This window comes from Podarcis cretensis (genome assembly GCF_951804945.1).
Source record: "Podarcis cretensis genome assembly, chromosome: 3".
NCBI classification, from domain to species: domain Eukaryota; kingdom Metazoa; phylum Chordata; class Lepidosauria; order Squamata; family Lacertidae; genus Podarcis; species Podarcis cretensis.
The window spans coordinates 7,517,801-7,543,404 of record NC_137172.1 but is presented as its reverse complement, the minus strand read 5'-3'; the positions used below and the strand labels follow the sequence as shown (position 1 = coordinate 7,543,404).

The following is a 25,604-nucleotide window of genomic DNA, read 5'->3' as shown; positions in this document are numbered from 1 at the left end:
GTCTCCGGACAGCGCTGGCCCCTGGCCTCTTGAGTGAGATGGGCGCACAACCCCAAAGTCTGTCAAGACTGGCCCGTACGGGCAGGGGTACCTTTACCTTTTACCTTTACCACCTAAAGGACACAGGAGGATGGAGGAACCCCCCAAAAGACTCCTGTTTCACCCTTGGTTTCTACTTCCTAGGTACAAGAAGCCGCTTCACCAAAGATCTGACCTTGACCTATCAAAGCTATGAAGACCTGGTACTTTCTTGTCTTGCTGCTCTTTTCAGATCCGAGTAAGTTCTTTCATCACCTCTAGATAAAAGGAAAACCTCCCAGATTTACACTACAACCAAGTATTGTGTACCGTTGATTGCCAGTTCATTTCTAGGTCCAATTTATTTATTTATTTTAATAATATTTATTACTCTTAAACCTTACAAACAAGAAGAAAAAGAAAAGAAGAAAAAAAGGAAAAGACAAAAGAAAGAAAAAACAATACAGTACAATATATAAACAATACACCACACAACATTAACGCATTAAACTAAACAAAACAGAACCAAAACAATTCAAAAACATACACCATACCATTCCAATGCCCCATCCCCCATTCCCTCGTTTCATCGACTTCCTCTCACCTCCCTTTTTGTATTCCACTTTTATTAATTGTTTCAGCAAATCCTTTCCATCTTTCACTTTTTCCTGTCATATAATTATCTTAACTTATTTTAACCTTATTTTCCATTAATACTATAATACTTATTTATGCTTAACTCCTTATAACATTTTTACTAAAGCCATATAATTTCATTCCAACATTTTTCTAACACTCATTAATTTTACAATATTTCTATAAATAAACTTTAAACTTTTTCCAATCTTCTTCCACCGTCTCTTCTCCCTGGTCTCGGATTCTGCCAGTCATTTCCGTCAGTTCCATATAGTCCATCAACCTGGTGATCTTCTGTCCGAGGCTCTTAACTCTTTTTCAAGTCCCTTCTGCAGGTCTTCTTCATATTTATACATGCACTTTACTTTGTCTTCTGCTAATCTTGTTCTTAATTTCCTTCCTTTGATACCAAAGAGTAGATCTCGTGGAAGCTCCGACCTAGCAATGTTTTTATTCCTTCTCGACAGGTCAGCCAAATCTCCATGGTTAAAACTAAAATCCAAATGATATTTCAGGACATGTTTCAAAATCCCTCCACATCTGAAGATCCCCACAACTCCAATTTCCTCCTGACCTAGGTCCAGATCCCAAAGGTCAGTGAGGTCAGTGAATCCCTGCATGAAATGATCTATCCAACTTTCTAGTCCAAGCAGGGTTCCAATCTGACTTTCTCTGAATTCAATCATAGAGGGCAACAACTTGTAATCATCAAATTGCCTTTGTAAGGCTGGGGCTCTCTCTTTCTCCACTTGTATTACTTTAGGTTCAACAACCATGGTTGTTGAACATTTCTAGGTCCAATTTAAAGTGCTCACAACAGTGTTTAAAGTCTTAAATGACCTTGGCCCCAATCATTTAGAATATTGTCTCCTTCCTCACAAACCTTATTGGTTGTTAAGAAGGTTTTGTAAACAGGCAGAATGTGTCTCTGGTTAGGGTTAGTGGAACCCTCCCTGTGGAATGCCTTCCCATCAGATGTCAAGGAGATAAAGAACTACAGAACTTTTTGAAGACATCTGAAGGCAGAACTGTATGAAGAAGTTTTTAATGCTTGATGTTTTATTATGGCTTTATATGGTACAAAATATCTGGGGCAACCCAGCCAGATGGGAGGGGTATTAATATTAAAATTAGAATTATTAAATTAAATGTTATTTTATTTTATAATTATTTATTACTAACAACTTATTTTTTTTAAGAATAATAACCATAATGTTATTATTTATACCCCACCCATCTGGCTGGATTGCCCCAGCCACTCTTGAATTGTTTTGTGTGCCCCCCCTTCCACCCACTCAAGGGCACTGTATACAGAAAACACCATTGGCAGTTGCATTAGAGGTAGAAAGAGCAGCTTAATATTAGGGATTTTGTATTATTTCATATTGTGAACCACGCTGTCACCTTTGGGTGTAATAAAGGAAATAATGAATGAATGAATAGAAGAAGAGAAGAAGAAGAGTTTGGATTTGATATCCCGCTTTATCACTACCCGAAGGAGTCTCAAAGCGGCTAACATTCTCCTTTCCCTTCCTCCCCCACAACAAACACTCTGTGAGGTGAGCGGGGCTGAGAGACTTCAAAGAAGTGTGACTGGCCCAAGGTCACCCAGCAGCTGCATGTGGAGGAGCGGAGACGCGAACCCGGTTCCCCAGATTACGAGTCTACCGCTCTTAACCACTACACCACACTGGTGTCCTGTTCCATTTGTTGTTTTTGTTCTCATGTGAATAGGTTTTGCTATGATATCACTACAGATCCTCTGCACTGCCTTTGGGGGCCACTGCGCCCTCTTGTGGTGCCCGGATGCATTTGAGGCCATCGACATCTGCAGTGAGAGATGGGTTTGCTGCGAGCGGTGAGAACAAAAATCAAAAGCACTAAATAAATGAATGTGTCATTAATGAGCAATGTTTCATGTGTCAAAAAGAATGTTTGAGTCCAAAATGGTTGTGCTAAAAAGTTGTTACCCCCAGGAATGAACTACAATCTCTTTCATAATAACACTACTCATCTATTCAAATAAACTGTGTAGTCGTTTGAAGAATGGTAAAAAAATAATAATTCATAAACCTATTAGATGACAAAAACTATAATATTTAATAAGTGCTTAAGTAAACAATATGGAAGAGCACCTATAGTGTCCAACTCAGTTTCAGATTCTACAACTGGCAGAAGAGACCTGGGTGAGGCTGTCAATGTGGCCAACCCAGTTCACAGTGTTTACGTTGATATTTGACTGCTGAAAGACCTAGTCCCTAGCAACCGAGAGATCACTCATTGAGATTATGCTTTTAAGTGTCTTTCATTGGACTGTGCACCAGATTCAGCCAAATCCCAAGACAAGTTGGGTCCATTGAGAGGGATTCAGGCTGAGCTTGGGTTGAGAAATCCATGAATCAGGTTGGATGACCCAGAGGGATCCAGGGATGTCAGGGGACAGGTCACCAGGCAGGTATTGGGCAGACTTCAAGCTGACAAAGTGTAAAAGCGCCATTACCATATGTCCACCAGCTGCATCTTCCCAGTAGAAGGTAGACCCAATGCTGCCTGGCTCTCCTTCCTTTCTGACATCCCACTCCACAGGATCAATGCCTTCTCTCAACACTGAGGTAGCAGTGGTATGTGCTGCTTCACAATGTTCTTTTATTGCAGGGAATTTGCCCAAATCCCTGTCTCCTTCCAATTCTTACTGAATTTTGTTACATGCTAGGAGAAGACACCGGAAAAAAATGAGTATCAAAGAAAAAGAAAAGCCCAAGTAGTAGAGAGTTGCAGAATGAAATAACAGCAAACTAATATACCAAATTGTCTCTCTTTGACAGACGTGACTTGATTCTACGGGCCAAAACTCATGGACCCATCGGAAAGTCACAAAGACCCGGCAATCGACATCGTACACCCGCCAAGAAGCATAAGATAATCAAACCAGGACCCTACTGGTCCAAGACTTCCCCTTAATAGAAAATAATAATAATTCAGCCTGTCACTGAAAAGGATTAATAACTCCATCATACATGTTATTTGAAAAGATAAATAAAATTAAAAGGAAACAAACGAAAAAGGCTACTTAATTGAATCAAATCACCGATTCTCGGCATCTCCCAGATAATGGGCTGCCAGTTGCAAAACATGACACATTGTTTTAGGAGCTCTTTTATCATGTGTAAAGGTGGGTGATGTGTGGCCTTTGTGTTTGATAAATTTGGTTGAATGTTTCTGTGTGTGTGTGTGTGTGTGTGTATGAGAGAGAGAAAAGGTAAAAAGAAGAGAGAAAGGAGGACGAGGTGGACCCACCCACTTGGGTTTTGCTCCACCCACTTTTGATATTGTCCTCACCCAAGGCAAGCTATTGGCCACCTTAGGTATGTGTCCCTAAGTAGTAGGGAGTTGCAGAATGAAATAACAGCAAACTTATGATTCAACTGGCCAACCCTCATGGACCCATCGGAAAACCACCAAGACCCACCAGGAGGCCTCCTGGGAAGCCTAAGCCACCCAAACCAACACCCTCTCGGCCCAAAATTAAAAAAATAAATAGTTAATGTCAGGGACTCAGTGGGAGCACAGGGAGGAGAAGAGATGGAGAGCGAGGGGGAGCAATCCGAGGGCAGCGTAGGAGAATATGACAGCAGCCCGAGAGATTCCATGAGCCTCTCCAGCGAATCGGAAGATTCACAGAAGGGGGCGCCGATGGGCAAGGCAAGGGGCGAGCCAAGGGGGACACCCCAGAAGCAAGGGGCCAGCGGGGACTCCCAGAGCAGCAGTTGGAAATCAGGACCAGCTTCCCCACCAGAGCGCAGTGGGGGGGAGGAGTTCCAGGTGTCAGAGCCCACATATGCACCACCAGCGAGAGAAGATGAGTCAGGGTTGACCACGCCTCCATCGGAGAGCGAGTTAACGGTCAAGAGGAAAGTTGCAGGCTGGGCGCGCGCGCCAAGTTCAAAGGTACAGGCGAGCGGCACAGAAGGTAGCCCGGATAGGGAACCAGGTCCTAAAGCCCGCCGGAAGGAGGGGCAAGAATCGTCAGGGTCAGCGTCAGAGGAGTCCAGGAAGGATGAGACCCTAGCGGGCAGGAGGGCCCAGAGGAGAAAGGAACTTAGAAAGAGGTGGAGCAAAGCGAGAGTCTTAAACTGGTGTGGAAGGGGAGGAGACTCAGACGGGACTTCGCCGGTCTAAGGTCGAGACGTAGAGCTGCACGCTGCGGCTTTAAAATGGAAACTGAACCTCAATAAAGACTTTTGTACATAACTACAGCCTAGCGTTGGTCCTCTGTGAGCTGGGACCTGGAGGCAGCTCTGACAGTTAATATTGTCATTGAAAATGATCAGCCGTTCCATTATACATGTTCTGTGAAAAGATAAATAAAATGTAAAGAAAAGAAACAAAAAGGCCTACTTAGTTGAAAGGGCAGTTACACTGAATCAAATAACTGATTCTCAGCATCTCCCAGACAATGGGCTTGCAGTTGCAAAACTTGACAGATTGGTTTAGTAGCTCTTTGATAATGTGTGAAGGTGGATGATGTGTGGTGTTTGTGTTTGATAAATTTAGTGAATGTTTCTGTGTGTGTGTATCAGAGAGAGAAAAGGGGAAGGGGAGAAAGAAGAGAGGAAAAGGAGGAGGTGGTATACCCACCCACTTTGGTTTTGCTCCACCCACTTTTGATGTTGTCCAGCAGGACCATTTTCCCCAAAGGGGAATTTTTGAAATACTTTTTAAAAGTTCCTTAGTAGGTTGAAAAGATGGAGGACTGCTAGGACTGTACCTCAATCTTTAGGGAGTCTAAACCTGCTCCGGTAAGGTAAAATATTTATTGTCTAGACAATATTAGGGAGAGGGTGGGTCAGACTGTCAAATAGCCATCTTATGGGGAAGGAGAGCTAAAATTAATGCCAATATATTTCACGTTAGGTTTCACGTAGTACATGGGTAGATGACTGAAAAACTCAGAACACAATTTTTCATGGCCCTCTAGTGGATAAGTTGTCTCATTTACCAGAAGTAATGTACAGTGGTACCTCGGTTTACAAACTTAATCTGTTCCAGAAGTCCATTCTTGAACCAAAACCGTTCTTAAACCAAGGTGTTTCCAAGTCCCAGTCAAAGTGCTTACAGCAGTGTTTAAATCTTAAATGACCTAGGCCCCAATCATTTGGAAAATTGCCTCCTTCCTCACAAACCTTATTAGTTGTTAAGATCAACAGATGGGGCCCTCTTGACATTTGGACACCATTGGAAGCTTGAGTTGTGGTGGCCCAAGAGAAGGCAATCTCTGTGATAGATGTTGAATCTCCCACTCCCACCCTGAAGAAAAGATGTACCAAGCTGGGCAGTGGGCCCCTCTCTCATGCTGCATGTGGCCAAGGTTGTGGTGAGGGAGAAGGTTTCATAAACAGGCAGAGGGTGTCTCTGGTTAGGGTTAGTGGAACCCTCCCTGTGGAATGCCTTCCCATCAGATGTCAAGGATATAAAGAACTACAGAACTTTAAAAAGACATCTGAAGCAGCCCTGTATTTTTTTTATATATATAAATATTTATTGAGATTTTACAAAATCAAAACAAAATACAGCGAAAAAAGAGAAAAAAGAAAACAGAAAAATACAAGATAGGAAAAAAAAAGTAGACAAAAAAGAAAAAGAAAAAAGAAAAAATCCATCTTTCCTTTTTTAACTTTAAAGCTCATTACCTTGTTTCCTTGAGCTCCTCACACCTCCCCTTTTTGTATTCCCATTTACATAATCAAATCATAATCAAATCTAGATAAAAGAAAACCTCTCAGTTTGGCACTACAGCCAAGTATTGTGTACACTTGATTGCCAGTTCGTTTCCAATTCCCACTCGAAGTGCACACAGCAGTGTTTAAAGTCTTAAAGGACCTAGGCCTCAATCATTTGGAACATTGTCTCATTCCTCCGCAGACCTTATTGGTTGTTTAGATCAACAGATGGGGCCCTCTTGATATTTGGACACCAATGGCGGTTTGGGTTGTGGTGGCCCAAGAGAGGGCATTCTCTGAGATAGAGGTAGAAGTCCCCCCCCCAAAAAAAATTGTAACAAGCTGAGCGGGGGGGGGGGTGGGCTCTCGTACAATAGATATGGCCAAGGCTGAGGTGAGGGAGAAGGTTTCGTAAAAAGGCAAAAGGTCCCTCTTGTTAGGGTTAGAGGCACATTCCCTATGGAATGCCTTCCCATCAGATGTCAAAGAGATAAAGAACTACACAACTTTTAGAAGACACCTGATGGCAGAACTGCATTGTGAAGTTTTTAATGCTTGTTTTATTATGTTTTTATATGGTCCAAAATGTCTGGCGCAACCGAGCCAGATGGGAGCGGTATAAATAATAAACTTAAATTTATTAAATTAAATATTATTTAGTTATTAGTAATATTTCCTTTTTAAAGAATAATAACAATGATGTTATTATTTATAACCCACCCATCTGGCTGAGTTGCCCCAGCCACTCATGGAAAGTTATATGTGCCCCCCTGTCCACCACTCTAGGGCTCTGTATACAGAAAACACCATTGGCAGTGGTAGTAGAGGTAGAAATAGAGGCTTAATATTAGGTATTTGGTATTATTTCATATTTCTACACACACACACACACACACACACACAGAAAAGAAAACTCTGAACCATCTTGTGGTGCTTTGAAAGTCCCAGTCTCTCCCCAATCTTTATTGAATTTTGTTACATGCCGTAAGAAGACACTGTAAAAAATGAGTAAGTAACAAAGAAAGAGAACAGCCTAAATAGTAGAGAGTTGCAGAATGAAATAACAAGCAGTTGATCCCTTACCTTTCCCACCCCAACCTGGCCACAGTGATCCATGCAATGGTCATCTCCAGGCTTGACTACTGTAATTCGCTCTACGTGGGGCTGCCCTTGAAGCTGTCCCAGAAACTCCAGCGGGTGCAGAATGCTGCAGCGAGGCTCCTCACGGGGTCTCTGCCATGAGAGCATATTCACCCAGTGCTTTTCCAGCAGCACTGGCTCCCGGTGAAGTACAGGGTCAGATTTAAGGTGCTGCTTTTGACCTTTAAAGCCCTTCACGGCCTAGGACCCTCGTACCTACGAAACCGCCTCTCCCGGTATGCCCCACGGAGAGCCTCAAGGTCCATAAATAGCAACACCCTAGTGGTCCCGGGCCCTAAGGAAGTTAGATTGGCTTCAACCAGAGCCAGGGCCTTTTCAACGCTGGCTCCGGCCTGGTGGAACGCTCTGCCTCATGAGACCAGGGCCTGTAGGATCTGATTTCTTTCCGCAGGGCCTGTAAGAGAGAGTTGTTCCACCTGGCCTTTGGCTTGGAGCCAATTTGTTTGTTTTTTTAAAAAATGATATTTTATTAAGTTTTACAATAAAAACACTACATATACAACAAACATTCTTACCATTCATAAACTTATTTTCCAGACTTCCTCACACCTTCCTTTCTTGTATTCCAAATTTAAATTAATTAGCAAATTCATTCTTATTAGTTTTATCCTTAAGTAATTCCTTTCTCATATTATACTTTCCCGATTTTCATCTAATATCAATCCCTTCTTTCATATTTTTGTTTAACCTTTTTTACTAGAACCCCTTCATCTCATTTCAATGTCTAAACATTCAAAAATTTTGCAATGTTTTTGTAAATAAATTTTAAATTTCTTCCAATCTTCTTCCACCAACTCTTCTCCTTGATCTCGTATTCTGCCAGTCATTTCCGCCATTTCCATATAGTCCATCACTTGCATCTGCCATTCTTCCAAGGTGGGTAGATCTTGCATCTTCCAATGCTTTGCAATAAGTATTCTTGCTGCTGCTGTAGCATACATAAAGAAAGTCCTATCCTTCTTTTGCACCAATTGGCCGACTATGCCCAGGAGAAAGGCCTCTGGTTTCTTCAGGAAAGTATACTTAAATATCTTTTTTCATTTCATTATAGATCATCTCCCAAAAAGCCTTAATCCTTGGGCACGTCCACCAAAGGTGAAAGAATGTACCTTCAGTTTCTTTACATTTCCAACATGTATTATCGGGCAAATGATAGATCTTGGCAAGCTTGACTGGGGTCATGTACCATCTGTACATCATTTTCATAATATTCTCTCTTAAGGCATTACATGCCGTAAATTTAACTCCAGTGGTCCACAACTGCTCCCAGTCAGCAAACATAATATCATGTCCTACATCTTGTGCCCATTTTATCATAGCAGATTTTACCGTTTCATCCTAAGTATTCCATTTCAACAGCAGGTTATACATTCTTGACAGTATCTTAGCATTGGGTTCTAACAATTCAGTTTCTAACTTTGATTTTTCCACCTGGAAGCCAATTTTTTTGTCCAAATTATAGGCCTCTCTTACTTGAAAATAGTGTAACCAATCTCGCACCTTATCTTTAAGTTTCTCATAACTCTGTAATTTCAATTTGTCCCCCTCCTGTTCCAAAATTTCCCAATATTTTGGCCAATTAGTCTCCATGTTAAGTTTTTTCAGAGCCTTTGCTTCCATAGGCGAAAGCCACCTTGGGGTTTTATTCTCCAATAAATCTTTATATTTAATCCAGACATTAAATAGTGCTTTTCTGATAATATGGTTTTTAAATGCCTTATGTACTTTAACCTTACCATACCACAAATATGCATGCCACCCAAATGCATTATCATAACCTTCCAAGTCCAAAGTGTCTGTATTCTCAAGAAGTAGCCATTCCTTCAACCAGCAAAAAGCTGTTGCTTCATAATACAACTTAAGGTCTGGCAGGGCAAACCCCCCTCTATCTTTTGCATCCGTAAGTATCTTAAATTTTATTCTGGGCTTTTTTCCCTGCCAGACAAATCTAGAAATATCTCTTTGCCACCTCTTGAAACAGTCCGACTTATCTATGATTTGCAACGATTGAAACAAAAACAACATTCTTGGCAATACATTCATCTTGATGACAACAATTCGACCAAGTAAGGAAAGCTTCAAATTTGACCAAATTTCAAGGTCTTTTTTCACTTCTGACCAGCACTTCTCATAATTGTCTTTAAACAAGTTAACATTTTTTGAAGTAATATTCACCCCCAGGTATTTTACTTTTTTTGCTAATAATAAATCTGTCTCTTTCTGAAACTTTTCTTTCTCAATTGGCATTAAATTTTTCTCCAGGCTTGGAGCCAATTTGATTCCCTCCCTCCCTCCCTTTCTCTTTCTTTTTTTCTTTCCTTCTCCTCCTGCGTTGAGGCTAAATTTTATTTTAATGTTGTAATATTTTAATGTTGTATTTTAATGTTGTTTTTAAGTTGTAATCATTCAACTTGTTTTTATTATTGCTTGTAAGCCGCTCTGAGCCCGGCCTTGGCTGGGGAGGGCGGGGTATAAATAAAAAAATATTATTATTCTTATTAACAGCAAACTTATATACCAAATTGTCTTTCTCTGACAGACCTGACTTGATTCGAACGGCCAAACCTCATGGACCCACTGGAAAGCCACCAGGATCCACCAAGAGGCCTCCTACATCTCCTGGGAAGCCTAAGCCACCCAAACCAGCACCCAAACCAGCACCCAAACCAACACCCAAACCAACACCCAAACCAGCACCCAAACCAGCACCCAAACCAACACCCAAACCAACACCCAAACCAACACCCAAACCAGCACCCAAACCAGTACCCAAACCAACACCCAAACCAGCACCCAAACCAACACCCAAACCAACACCCAAACTTTGGCCATTAAATCCTGCCATCCAGTCAGCGCTTCCCTGCGTAGTTCTTCTTGAGGCTGACCTGGGCAGGAAAAACAGAGTTGCAGCAGCGGTCCTGCCGTCCCTGTGAGATAGAGGGATAAATCAAGTCCAGAGACAGTTCGTTGCTATCTCTAAAAGCGTTTATTTACAAGCCATAAATCAGTCTCATTCCATCGGAGCTTTCCGGCATCTTTCCCGTGCCAAAAGCACACACAGCTTCTTTGCAGCGTCTCTCAGTCAAAAGTGAAACCAACTCTCACAGACAGAGACAGACAAAGCCTGTGATGAATGGCCCTGCTTCAGGCCACTCCCCAGATACAGGACACCAAGGAGTTTTAACCCTGTAAACTCCAAACTCCACACCCCCTCTTGTCCTGCATCTGGGGGAAATAAGCAACAATGCTCACCCCAAACACAGACCTTCACAGAACTCCTCGTGCTTCTGGAAGGTTAACGGTTTTGTGAAACCATCAGCGAGGTTCTTGGTTGAGGGACAGTATTTTAGAGCAACTAGCCCTTCACGAACACTCTGACACACATTCTGAAAACGTATGTCCAAATGTTTGGTCCTGGCCTTGAATTGCGCCGTCTCAGCCAATTTGAGACACGGTTGATTGTCTTCATGCACCACGACCGGAAGACAATCTTCTCCACAGAGTTCCTGGACCAAACACATAGAACTCCAGCTCTCTGCAAACCTCAGATAGCGCACTGAACTCAGCTTCAGTAGATGAAAGCACTATGAGACTTTGCTTTCGGGACCTCCACCCAACTACTGAGTTCCCAAACTTCACCACTAGGCCTGACACTGACTTGCGGTCCTCAAGGTTAGCCCAATCTGCATCCACCCAGGCGGTCAGCTTGACACCACCCTTAGCTGACATCTTGAGGCAAAAATCTTTGGTATCTTGCAGGTAACATAGCACCCGTTTAATACCATTCCAGGCCTGCACACTAGGACTTGAAGCCTCTCTACTGAGCAGATTGACAGCAAACGCTATGTCTGGTCTGCTCCACTGTGACAGATACAGTAGACTACCCAGAGCTGACTGAAAGAGTTCAGTATTTTCAAACACAACGCGTTCTACTTGCTGACATTCTTTCACGTAAGAAGCCTCCATGGGTGTTCTGCAACCTGCACACTCAGACATTCTGAACTTCTCAAGTAACTGTTCAATCTTACCTTTCTGGCTGAGCAAAAAGCTTCCATCTCTTGCTCTCGTTATCCCTACGAGACTTGACTTGACATCTCCAAGCTGCTTGAGCTTGAACCGCTTTCCAAGCTCCTTAGCAAACTTCTCCACTTGTTTACCTGTCTGTGCCATGATCAAGATATCATCAACAAAAATCTGGGCAACTTGCTGCATCTCACCTGAATCTTTAAGGTAGAGACAGCTGTCCGCAACACTTCTCCTAAAACCTAGCTCTTCTAAGGCTTCATTCAGACACATATTCCAATTTCTGGCAGATTGGCGTAATCCATAGATGGATTTGTGCAACTGCCACACGATGCCTGGCACACTGACTCCAAACCCTGGAGGAGAAAGCATGTACAACTCCTCCTGGAGGTCTGAGTTCAGGTAGGCAACATCCACATCAAAATGGTTCACCTTCCAACCTCTCTGTGCTGCACAAGCTAAAAGCGTTCTCAGAGTCTCGGCCCTCGAGGTCAGCAAATAGACCTCTGTGAAGTGGACACCCTTCTTCTGTGTGAATCCTCGGGCTACTAATCTAGCTTTATACTGGGGTTCTCCAGCTTCTGTGGATTTAAGACGGTAAACCCACCTGCAACTCACAGCCTGCTTTCCAGCTGGCAACTGTGTGAGTGAGAACACACCAAGAGACTCCATTGAGTTCATCTCCTTCTGCATCACCTCACGCCATTTGCTAGCTTCTTCCTGAGGCAACTTCTGAACATCCTCAAAGGATTCAGGTTCACATCTAGCCACACCTACCCAGACGCTAGTGGCTTCGTACCTTTCCGGTGGCTTTCCCTTGGTTGACCTTGCTGACCTCCTCAGCGTGGACTCTGGAACTGCGCCTCATTCACTTGGGCCAGCCACACCATCCCCTGTGTCAGAAACCTCCCACTCTGACCTGCTGCACCTTTTTGGCCTCACAGGTTGGTCTGCTGGTGAGGATGGCTCACTCCTTGGCTCAGACTTGATAGAGACCTGTGGAGGGGTCTTGGGATTCCCCTTTGGAGAGGTTCGGAGCCTCTGCCTTGGAGATCCCAGTTCTGGACTCTGTGGCTGTGGACTGTCCACCTCAGCAACAGGTTCAGCTTCGTCCTCCTCCTCTTCCTCATCTGAGTCAAACAGAACATCCGGGTTCCCGTGAAGACGTTTCCACCCACTCTGCTCGCAAAACTCAGCACTGCCGCTAATAGGCAGCTTAGACTGGTTGCCAGTAGGGTATGCGAAACGCTACGCCTTTGAGCCCGGCTCATAGCCTACAAAGATCATTTTCCTAGATCTTGGTTCACCCTTTCTGCGAGTGGCCTTTGGAATGAGGACCCAAGCCTCACAGCCAAACACGCGCAAGAAATCCACTTTGGGTTTCTTCCCATGCAGCAGAAAGTACGGCGTGTCTCCCACACTTGAACTGAACACCCTGTTCTGAACAAAGCATGCCATCTTATAACTCTCAGCCCAAAAGCGCTGTGGCAGACCCGAGTCTGCCAGCATAGCATTTGCTGCTTCTTGTAGGGTGCGATGTTTTCTCTCCGCCACCCCATTCTGTTGCGGACTGTAGGGGGCAGTCAATCGATGACTGATACCTTTCTGCCTGAAGAAAGATTGCAGCGCAGAACCTGTGAACTCTGCCCCCCAATCAGATTGGAAGGAAACCACCCTGGCGGAGAAACGCAGCTCTACCGCTGTGATCCAATCCCTGATCAGTGCAGCTGCCTCCCACTTGTGTTTAAGTGTAAACAGCCAGGTGTATTTCGAAAAATCATCAATCAGAACCAAAACATGCTTCGAACCACTTAACGAAGCTACCTGCATCGGCCCAGATAAATCTGTATGAACCAGCTCAAAAGGTTTGGTGGTCCTCCTCTCTGACCTGGGATATGTGCATGTTGTAATCTTTGATTGCTTACAAGCGTGACAATCTAAGTATTTATCACATGCCTTGAACCCACACCCAGTGGTGTTCTCTGTGGCTTTCTTAATATATGACCATCCTGCATGTCCAAATCTGCGATGCCACAAATGTAAACAATCATGGTGTGGTGGTACATTTGCACACTGCACTTGTGCTTCTTCAGGGGACTCTGCAACAGTGGCATCAGTGACAGGCATCTGCACCAGAAAGAACCTGTCCTTCCCCTCAACACTGTGGAGCTTCTTCCCATCCCTGTAAAAATAATACATGTTGTTAGTAAACACCACATCAAACCCATCAGCAATAAGAGCTGATACACTTAAAAGAGAATGAGCAAGCTCGGGGACCACAAAAGCTTTGTGAGGAGAATCAGAACTTACAGGGTTAAACAGTTCTGAGTGATGTCTCACATTCTGAGGCATGGCTATGTTCACATAGGGGAGTGTTTCTCTGTGTGTGTTGTCTCTTTCGCTTTTGACGGTGAAGCGGAAAGATGCCAACCAATTCGTCGGGCTGATTTATGTTGTTTTTCTACTCATTAAAGACTATTGGAGATAAGAGAAAAGCCTGCATTCAGTTCGATTTATTACCCACACAAAGCAACAGATTTTTCCCCGCTGCGTGAACTCTGCTAAAGCCTTAAGTAAGAGAGCTAAGGGAGCTGGAAGAAGTTTTCGCTCGGCACGGACGTTCAGTGACGCAGCAAGGAAACGTGCCGGGCGCTATTTTATCTCACAAGCTTGCACCTCATGATCTATAAAAGGACAGTATAAAAAACCAGTCTCAGTTATCTGTCTCTTAGAGCCATCTGCCATTGTGACAAAACGTCCAGATTTAACTGTCTTGCAATTTCTCAGGAGCCCACCAGATGGCACTAGGCTGTGGGTAGCTCCCGTATCGATTACATGAGACAACGTGGCTCTCTGGCAGTTTTCCAAGGTTGCCATGGTGACGCTCGCACCCCCACCGGGGCCTCTGCTAGTGTCCCTCCTGGTTGCCATGGTTGCTGCAAGGCCTCTGCTGGTGTTCTCACGCTTCGCTGTCTGAGAACCGCCGCTTATCTGCCTTAGCAGGTGGCTGACCTTGCATTCCAGAGCCTCTGCAGAACAATGCCCTTCGCCGTGGGACTTCGCCTCAGAGCACAAACAACTCTTGGAGACTTTGGCTTTCCCAGAGCTCTTGGAACGACTTGCACCCCCACTCCTGGGTGCCCAGCTGCCTGAGGAACAGACTGCAACTGCCTTCCTCTTCCCAGCTCTCAGCCTCTCTCCCAGACCATCACACAGACATGTTGAAGCATAGAAACAGCTTCCCAGAACAGTCCCAGCCCCCTCTGGGCTTGGTGCTCTCTCTGGGCATCTCTTAGCCCCCTCTGGTCTGGCTCCCACTGCGGCCTGACACGTCGTCTTCAGTGCCTGCCACGCGACCCAGGGCTTCTTCCCTTGGAGCTTTGGCAACATTCAAGCATCAACGCTGGCCCTTAAAATGGCTAGCACCCTTTGCTCCCTTTCTAGAGCAGCAGCCATGTCTGCTTCACAGGCTTTCACTGCTCCTGCAGACTTCTTAGCCTCTGCAGCTGCAGCACTGGGCTGGGCAAGAACTGAATCGGCCTGTGTACATTCCCAAAGCCGTCTTTCTTCCAGCCAGTAGTACATGCGCTTACTCCAGGCTTCCCAATTGGCCCCATTGAGTCTTTCACTGGGGTAACTTTCATGGCCTTGCTGTGGTTGAGCAGCCATCTTCCTCCCCCTGGGGCTTAAGCGTACTCACGCATTGCCAGCTAGCTGGTCCTCTGAAGCAGCCTCCTCTTGGCTCTGCTCTCCACCAGCGTCTCCCACTGCCCTTCCTGGCAGGAGCTCAAAGCAGCTTAAAGCTGGCAGCCTTCTTCCCTCCTCACACTTGGCAGGAAACATGGAAGATCCTTAACCTTTGGCCATTAAATCCTGCCGTCCAGTCAGCGCTTCCCTGCGTAGTTCTGCTTGAGGCTGACCTGGGCAGGAAAAACAGAGTTGCAGCAGCGGTCCTGCCATCCCTGTGAGATAGAGGGATAAATCAAGTCCAGAGACAGTTCGTTGCTATCTCTAAAAGCATTTATTTACAAGCCATAAATCAGTCTCACAGACAACTCTCACAGACAAAGACAGACAAAGCCTGTGATGTACGGCCCTGCTTCAGGCCACTCCCCAGGTACAGGACACCAAGGAGTTTTAACCCTGTAAACTCCAAACTCCACACAAACCAGCACCCAAACCAACACCCTCTCAGCGCAAAACTACCCCTTTAATGAAAAAAAAATAGTTAATATTTTCATTGAAAAAGATCAGCCATACCATCATACATTTTATGTGAAAAGAAAAATAAAATGTAAAGAAAAGAAACAAAAATGCCTACTTAGTTGAAAGGGTAGCTACACTGAATCAAATAACTGATTTTCAGCATCTCCCAGAGAATGGGCTGCCAGTTGCAAAACTTGACAGATTGGTTTTTTAAACCCATCTACCCATGTACTATGGGATGTGGGTGGCGCTGTGGGTTAAACCACAGAGCCTAGGACTTGCCGATCAGAAGATTGGCTGTTTGAATCCCTGCAACGGCGCGAGCTCCCATTGCTCGGTCCCTGCTCCTGTCAACCTAGCAGTTCGAAAGCACGTCAAAGTGCAAGTAGATAAATAGGTACCACTACGGCGGGAAGGTAAACGGCGTTTCTGTGTGCTGCTCTGGTTCGCCAGAAGGAGCTTAGTCATGCTGGCCACATGACCTATTAGCTGTACGCCGGCTCCCTTGGCCAGTAAAGCGAGATGAGTGCCGCAACCCCAGAGTCGGTCACGACTGGACCTAATGGTCAGGGGTTCCTTTACCTTTACCCATGTACTATCTTAATCGCAAGAGGTGCATTGCGTGCCAGATGCAATATTTTTTCAGCTCTCCTATCCCACTCTTGGTTTCAAGTTTGTTCTAAGCAGAAAAGGTACAAGGAAGTCTTTAAGGAGAGAATCTGTGGCAAAGCAGGTGCCTTGTCATCACAGAAATAAACTCCTAATGACAGAGTTTAAGTAGTGTGGAATAATCCCTATCCTCTATTCATAATCAGCACTTTGAATTGATTAATAGAAGCACAGTGTTCCATCCCACTAAGTCAAACTCACAGTAGACCCACTGAGGTGAGAAAGCATGCCTTGTTTAGGTCTATAAATTTTAATGAAGGCTGAGGGCCTTCTGGCAGTTCCCTCACTGAGAAAAACAAAGTTACAGGGAACCAGGCAGAGGGCCTTCTCGGTAGTGGCGACCGCCCTGTGGAACGCCCTCCCACCAGATGTCAAAGAGAAAAACAACTATCTGACTTTTATTTTTTAAAAAAATAATATTTATTCAAGTTTTAAAGATTACAAAAAGAAAATTAGAAACAAAAAAAATACAAAAAATACAGAAAAAATACAAACAGTTAGAAAAGGAAAAACAGCTAAAACTTTTACATAACTTTCTTTCCTTTTCTTATTTCCTTGACCTCCTCACACCTCCTTTTTTTGTATTCTAGTTCAATTAGATATTTCAGCAAATCCTTTCCAGCTTTGTTTTTATCCTAATAATTTATCTTAATATACTGTGATTTTACATTCTCGTCTTTCATCAATTAAAAAATCAATTTTTACATAATTCTTTATATCATTTCTGCTAAAACCAGGTTACTTCATTCCAACATCCTTCTAACATTCCTTAATTTCACAATGTTTCTGTAGATAAACTTTAATTTTTTTCCAATCTTCTTCCACCAACTCTTCACCTTGGTCACGGATTCTGCCAGTCATTTCCGCCAGTTCCATATAGTCCATCACTTTCATCTGCCATTCTTCCTGGGTGGGTAAATCTTGTGTCTTCCAATACTTTGCGATGAGATGAGTATTCTTGCTGCTGTTGTTGCATACATAAAAAAGTTCTGTCCTTCTTTGGCACCAATTGGCCGACCATGCCCAGGAGAAAGGCCTCTGGTTTCTTCTGAAAGGTATATTTAAATACCTTTTTTATTTCATTATAGATCATCTCCCAGAAGGCCTTAATCCTTGGGCACGTCCACCAAAGGTGAAAGAATGTACCTTCAGTCTCTTTACATTTCCAACATTTTTCTCGGGCAAATGATAGATTTTTGCAAGCTTGACTGGTGTTATGTACCACCTGTATATCATTTTCATTATATTCTCTCTTAAGGCATAACATGCCGTAAACCTGATACCTGTGGTCCATAACTGTTCCCAGTCAGCTATCATAATGTTATGTCCAACATCTTGTGCCCATTTTATCATAGCAGATTTCACTGTTTCATCCTGAGTATTCCATTTCAACAGCAAGTTATACATTCTTGACAAGTTCTTAGTTTTAGGATCTAACAATTCTGTTTCCAATTTTGACATCTCCACCTGAAAACCAATATTCTTATCCAAATTATAAGCTTCCATTATTTGATAATAATGTAGCCAATCCCGTACTTTGTTTTTTAGTTTTTCAAAACTCTGCAGCTTTAATCTGTCTCCTTCTTGTTCCAATATTTCCCAATATTTCAGCCAGTTGGCCTCCATATTCAGCTTTTTCAGAGCCTTTGCTTCCATTGGTGACAACCACCTTGGAGTTTTGTTTTCTAGCAAATCCTTATATCTTATCCAGACATTAAACAATGCTTTCCTGACAATATGCTTTTTAAACGCTTTGTGTGCTTTGGCCTTATCATACCACAAGTATGTATGCCAACAAAATACATTGTTAAACCCTTCCAAATCCAATACATCAGTGTTTTCAAGAAGTAGCCATTCCTTCAGCCAACAAAATGCGGCTGACTCATAATAAAGCTTAAGGTCCGGCAGGGCAAATCCACCTCTTTCTTTAGCGTCAGTTAATATTTTAAATTTTATTCGGGGCTTCTTGCCCTGCCAGACAAATCTAGAAATATCTTTCTGCCACTTCTTGAAAAATTCCATTTTGTCCAAAATTTGCAATGTTTGAAACAAAAACAATATCCTTGGCAATACATTCATTTTTATCGCAGCAATTCGGCCTAGCAATGATAACTCCAAATTTGTCCATATTTCTAAATCCTTTTTCACTTCCGTCCAACATTTTTCATAATTATCTTTAAATAAGTTCACATTCTTAGCAGTCATATAAACTAGGTATTTCACTTTCTTAACCAATGTTAATCCTGTCTCCTTCTGAAACCTCTCTCTTTCAATTGCTGTTAGATTTTTCTCTAAAACCTTAGTTTTCAACTTGTTCAGCTTAAAACCTGCTACCTGACCAAATTCTTGAATCAATTCTAATACTCTTTTAGTACTAGTTTCTGGCTCCTGTAATGTCAATATCAAATCATCAGCAAATGCTTTCAATTTGTACTCTTTGGCTCTGACTTGTATACCTTTAACCAATTGGTCCTGAGGAACCGGCAAGTCACTCCAGTATCCCTGCCAAGAAAACTCCATGGACAAAGACAACAGGCATATAAAAGTTATGACGCTGGAAGATGAGCCCCTCAGGTCGGAAGGCGTCCAACATGCTACTGGAGAAGAGCGGAGGGCAAGTACAAGTAGATCCAGAGCTGATGAAGCGGCTGTGCCAAAGCCGAAAGGACGCTCAGTTGCGGATATGCCTGGAAGCGAAAGGAAAGTCCAATGCTGTAAAGAAAAATATTGCATAGGAACCTGGAATGTAAGAACCATGAACATGGGTAAGTTGGTCAAAAATGAGATGGCAAGAATAAATATTGACATCCTGGGCATCAGTGAACTTCAGCAACAGGTCATTGATTATATCATTCTCTTACACTTCAAGCTGAAAATTACATGTCCATTTGTCAGGGGTTCAGGAGCAGAGGCACAGGGAGGAGAGGAGATGGAGAGCGAGGGGGAGGAATCCGAGGGGAGCGTAGGAGAAGAAGACAGTGAACCGAGGGATTCCATGAGCCTCTCCAGCGAATCGGAAGATTCACAGAAGGGGGCGCCAGTGGCCAGGGGTAGGGGGTTCCCAAGGGGAACGTCCCAGGAGCAAGGGGACAGCAGGGACTCACAGAGCAGTAGTTGGAAATCAGGACCAGCTTCCCCACCAGAGCAGAGTGGGGGGGAAGAGTCCCAAGGATCAGGGCCAGTGCATTCCCCACCAGGGAGAGAAGATAAGGCAGGGCTGACCACACCTCCATCGGAGAGTCAGACAACGGAGGGGAGGTCAGATCCGGCCAGTGTACCGGAAGAGGGAAGCAGTGACAGAAGTAGTGTAACGGTCAGGAGGAAGGTCACTGGGTTGGCGCGAGAGGCAAGAATGAGGATTGGGAACTGGGTCCTAAAGCCCGCCGGAGGGAGGGGGAAGAGTCCAGAAAGGGCAATGCCCCAGCGGGCAGGAGGACCCAGAGGAGGAGAGAGCAGCGTAAAAGGTGGAGCCGGGCTAGGATCTTAAACTCGTGTCATAGGGGAGGAGACTCAGACGGTACTTCGCCGGTCTAGGCTTTAAGACGTAGAGCTGCGCGCTACGGCTTTGAAATGGAAACTGAACCTCAATAAAGACTCTTGTACATAACTACAGCCTAGCGTTGGTCCTCTGTGAGCTGGGACCTAGAGGCAGTTCTGACACCATTCTTTATTACACTCTGCTTGCAGTAGCAATGACCTCCTTCCACCCTTCTACCAAATATATGCATGGATGCAGAGGAGCTTAATTATTCATCCAGGTAACAGTACAGGCTGAGCAGCAGACAGAACACTCAGGAATCACTACCCAAGGCTTATGGTCCAGAGCAATAAGTTCAGAACTGGAGGGAAGCCACAAAGATGTTGCCACAAATTCTCCTGCCCCTCTCACCAAGCTTTGAATGATGAAGCATAGCACATTCACCCAAGGCACTCTCTTGCCTTGTTGTTATACAATGACTGCAAGTGTTTGCTCTGTTGGGATAGGTGAGTCTGCTCCCATCTAAATAGGGGTATATGCATATTCCTAGTATGCAGCCATTCATATATTATGCAAGGTTTCTCTGCATTTTTAGCAGAAAGACAAGGTTGTGGGGAGAATCTTGAATTCTTGTAAATAAATAAGCCCACTCCAATGGATTGAATAACTCAATAAGTTGCAATCTACAGAGTTCTACAACCTAAATGAGGGTGGAGATACCCCATAGCCTCATATTTCCCCCTTGGTTTCTACTTCCTAGGTACAACAAGCCCCCTCACCAAACATCTCACCTTGACCTATCATAGCTATGAAGACCTGGTACCTTCTTGTCTTGGTGTTCTTTTCAGATCCAAGTACCGGTAAGTTCTTTCATCACCTCTAGATAAAAGAAAACCTCTCAGTTTTGCACTACAGCCAAGTATTGTGTACAGTTGATTGCCGGTTCGTTTCCAATTCCCACTCGAAGTGCACACAGCAGTGTTTAAAGTCTTAAAGGACCTAGGCCTCAATCATTTGGAATATTGTGTCATTCCTCCGCAGACCTTAATGGTTGTTTAGATCAACAGATGGGGCCCTCTTGATATTTGGACACCAATGGCGGTTTGGGTTGTGGTGGCCCAAGAGAGGGCATTCTCTGAGATAGAGGTAGAAGCCCCCCTCCCAAAAAAAAAATGTAACAAGCTGAGCGGGGGGGCTCTCGTACAATGGATATGGCCAAGGCTGAGGTGAGGGAGAAGGTTTCGTAAAAAGGCAGAAGGTCCCTCTTGTTAGGGTTAGTGGCACATTCCCTATGGAATGCCTTCCCATCAGATGTCAAAGAGATAAAGAACTACACAACTTTTAGAAGACACCTGAAGGCAGAACTGCATTGTGAAGTTTTTAATGCTTGTTTTATTATGTTTTATATGGTCCAAAATGCCTGGCACAACCAAGCCAGATGGGAGGGGTTTAAATAATAAATTTAAATTTATTAAATTAAATATTATTTAGTTAATAGTAATATTTCCTTTTTACAGAATAATAACAATGATGTTATTATTTATAACCCACCCATCTGGCTGGGTTGCCCCAGCCACTCATGGAACGTTGTGTGTGCCCCCCTGTCCACCACTCTAGGGCTCTGTATACAGAAAACACCATTGGCAGTTGTAGTAGAGGTAGAAATAGAGGCCTAATATTAGGTATTTGGTATTATTTCATATAGTGCACCACCCTGAAACCTATGAGTAAAATAAAGAAAATAATAAATTAATGAAAAGTCCTGTTCCATTTCTTGTTTTTGTGAATAGGTTTTGCTAATATAAAAGACCAGACCATGTGCCATGTCTTTCGCGGCCAATGTGCCTCCTATAAGTGCTATCCCCTTCATGGATCACTGCCTTGCCGTGGCGAAGGGGCTTGAAGAACTCAGAGAAGCTATGAACTATGCCAAGCAGGGCACCCAAGATGAACAGGTCATAGTGGAGAGTTTTGACCAAACGTGATCCACCTGGAGGAGGAACCGGCAAGCCACTCCAGTATCCCTGCCAAGAAAACTCCATGGACAAAGACAACAGGCATATAAAAGTTATGACACTGGAAGATGAGCCCCTCAGGTCGGAAGGCGTCCAACATGCTACTGGGGAAGAGCTGAGGGCAAGTACAAGTAGATCCAGAGCTGATGAAGCGGCTGGGCCAAAGCCGAAAGGACGCTCAGTTGCGGATATGCCTGGAAGCGAAAGGAAAGTCCAATGCTGTAAAGAAAAATATTGCATAGGAACCTGGAATGTAAGAACCATGAACATGGGTAAGTTGGTCAAAAATGAGATGGCAAGAATAAATATTGACATCCTGGGCATCAGTGAACTAAAATGGACGGGAATGGGTGAATTCAGTTCGGATGACCATCATATCTACTACTGTGGGCAAGAAACCCGTAAAAGAAATGGAGTGGCCCTCATAGTCAACAAAAGAGTGGCAAAAGCTGTACTGGGATGCAATCTCAAAAATGATAGAATGATCTCGATACGAATCCAAGGCAGACCTTTTAACATCACAGTAATCCAAGTTTATGCACCAACTACTGGTGCTGAAGAAACTGAAATTGACCAATTCTATGAAGACTTACAACACCTTATAGAAGTGACACCAAAGAAGGATGTTCTTCTCATTATAGGGGATTGAAATGCTAAAGTAGGGAGTCAAGAGATAAAAGGAACAACTGGCAAGTTTGGCCTTGGAGATCAAAACGAAGCAGGGCAAAGGCTAATAGAGTTCTGTCAAGAGAACAAGCTGGTCATCACAAACACGCTTTTCCAACAACACAAGAGACGACTCTACACATGGACATCACCAGATGGGCAGCATCGAAATCAGATTGATTATATTCTCTGCAGCCAAAGATGGAGAAGCTCTATACAGTCAGCAAAAACAAGACCTGGAGCTGACTGTGGCTCAGATCATCCACTTCTTATAGCAAAATTCAAGCTTAAACTGAAGAAAGTAGGAAAAACCACTGGGCCGGTAAGATACAATCTAAGTCAAATCCCTTATGAATACACAGTGGAAGTGAGGAACAGGTTTAAGGATTTAGATTTGGTGGACAGAGTGCCTGAAGAACTATGGATGGAGGCTCGTAACATTATACAGGAGGCAGCAACGAAAACCATCCCAATGAAAAGGAAATGCAAGAAAGCAAAGTGGCTGTCCAATGAGGCCTTACAAATAGCGGGGGAGAGAAGGCAAGCAAAATGCAAGGGAGATCGTGAAACATACAGGAAATTGAATGCAGATTTCCAAAGAATAGCAAGGAGAGACAAGAAGACCTTCTTAAACAAGCAATGCAAAGAAATAGAGGAAAGCAATAGAATGGGAAGAACCAGAGATCTGTTCAAGAAAATTGGAGATATGAAAGGAACATTTCGTACAAAGATTTCCATAATAAAGGACAAAAGTGGAAAGGACCTAACAGAAGCAGAAGACATCAAGAAGAGGTGGCAAGAATACACAGAGGTATACCAGAAATACCAGAAAGAAACGGATGTCTCATATACCCCAGGTAGTGTGGTTGCTGACCTTGAGCCAGACATCCTGGAGAGTGAAGTCAAATGGGCCTTAGAAAGCACTGCAAATAACAAGGCCAGTGGAAGTGATGGTATTCCAGCTGAACTATTTAAAATTTTAAAAGATGATGCTGTTAAGGTGCTACACTCAATATGCCAGCAAGTTTGGAAAACTCAGCAGTGGCCAGAAGATTGGAGAAGATCAGTCTACATCCCAATCCCAAAGAAGGGCAGTGCCAAAGAATGCTCCAACTATCGCACAATTGCACTAATTTCTCACGCTAGCAAGGTTATGCTTAAAATTCTACAAGGAAGGCTCAAGCAGTATGTGGACCGAGAACTCCCAGAAGTGCAAGCTGGATTTAGAAGAGGCAGAGGAACCAGAGACCAAATTGCAAACATGCGCTGGATTATGGAGAAAGCTAGAGAGTTCCAGAAAGACATTTACTTCTGCTTCATTGACTATGCAAAAGCCTTTGACTGTGTCGACCATGGCAAACTATGGCAAGTTCTTAAAGAAATGGGAGTGCCTGATCACCTCATCTGTCTCCTGAGAAATCTCTATGTGGGACAAGAAGCTACAGTTAGAACTGGATATGGAACAACTGACTGGTTCCAAATTGGGAAAGGAGTACGACAAGGCTGCATTTTGTCTCCCTGCTTATTTAACTTATATGCAGAATTCATCATGCGAAAGGCTGGGCTGGATGAATCCCTAGCTGGAATTAAGATTGCCGGAAGAAATATCAACAACCTCAGATATGCAGATGACACAACCTTGATGGCAGAAAGTGAGGAGGAATTAAAGAACCTTTTATTGAGGGTGAAAGAGGAGAGTGCAAAATATGGTCTGAAGTTCAACATCAAAAAAACGAAGATCATGGCTACTGGTCCCATCACCTCCTGGCAAATAGAAGGGGAAGAAATGGAGGCAGTGAGAGATTTTACTTTCTTGGGCTCCATGATCACTGCAGATGGTGACAGCAGCCACGAAATTAAAAGATGCCTGCTTCTTGGGAGAAGGGCAATGACAGGCCTAGACAGCATCTTGAGAAGTAGAGACATCACCTTGCCAACAAAGGTCTGTATAGTTAAAGCTATGGTTTTCCCAGTAGTGATGTATGGAAGTGAGAGCTGGACCATAAAGAAGGCTGATCGCCGAAGAATTGATGCTTTTGAATTATGGTGCTGGAGGAGACTCTTGAGAGTCCCATGGACTGCAAGAAGATCAAACCTCTCCATTCTTAAGGAAATCAGCCCTGAGTGCTCACTGGAAGGACAGATTGTGAAGCTGAGGCTCCAGTACTTTGGCCACCTCATGAGAAGAGAAGACTCCCTGGAGAAGACCCTGATGTTGGGAAAGATGGAGGGCACAAGGAGAAGGGGGCGACAGAGGACGAGATGGTTGGATAGTGTTTTCGAGGTTACCAGCATGAGTCTGACCAAGCTGCGGGGGGCAGTGGAGGACAGGAGTGCCTGGCGTTCTCTGGTCCATGGGGTCACGAAGAGTCGGACACGACTAAACGACTAAACAACAACAACAAAACTAGCCAAGTATTCTTGTACTATCTCCTTAGTTATTCTGGGCTTTGTTTCCTCTGCTGAATCATTTGCTCCAAATTCTTCAGGTCGGGCATTGTTTTCTTTATCGGAGAAGACTGAGGCAAAGAAGGCATTGAGGAGTTCAGCCCTTTCTGTGTCCCCTGTTTGCATTTCACCATCTTCTCCTCTGAGTGACCCCACTGTTTCTTTGTTCTTCCTTTTGCTACGAACATACCCATAAAAGCCTTTTTTGTTGCTTTTAACCTCTCTAGCAAGCCTGAGTTCATTCTGTGCTTTAGCTTTTCTGACTTTGTGTCTACACGTGCTGGCTATTTGTTTGAATTCCTCTTTGGTGGTTTCCCCCCTTTTCCATTTTTTGTACACATCCTTTTTTAATCTTAACTCAGTTAAAAGTTCTTTAGATAGCCACCCTGGCTTCCTTAGGCACCTTCCATGTTTCCGTCTCATTGGTATTGCCTGAAGTTGTGCTTTTACTATCTCCCTCTTAACAAACTCCCAGCCATCATGAACTCCCTTTCCTTTTAGTATTACTGTCCATGGGATCTCACCCAGCACTTCCCTAAGTTTTATGAAGTCGGCTTTCTTAAA

General features: G+C 43.8%; 1 long non-coding RNA gene across 1 annotated transcript; it reads left to right on the top strand.

The window, feature by feature from the left end:
• The first annotated feature begins 192 nt into the window (after positions 1–192).
• Positions 193–3,652, top strand: LOC307212103. Its single transcript, XR_013836828.1, has 3 exons — positions 193–277; positions 2,389–2,512; positions 3,480–3,652. It is a non-coding gene; the product is annotated as an uncharacterized lncRNA (long non-coding RNA).
• The last annotated feature ends 21,952 nt before the right edge of the window (positions 3,653–25,604 follow it).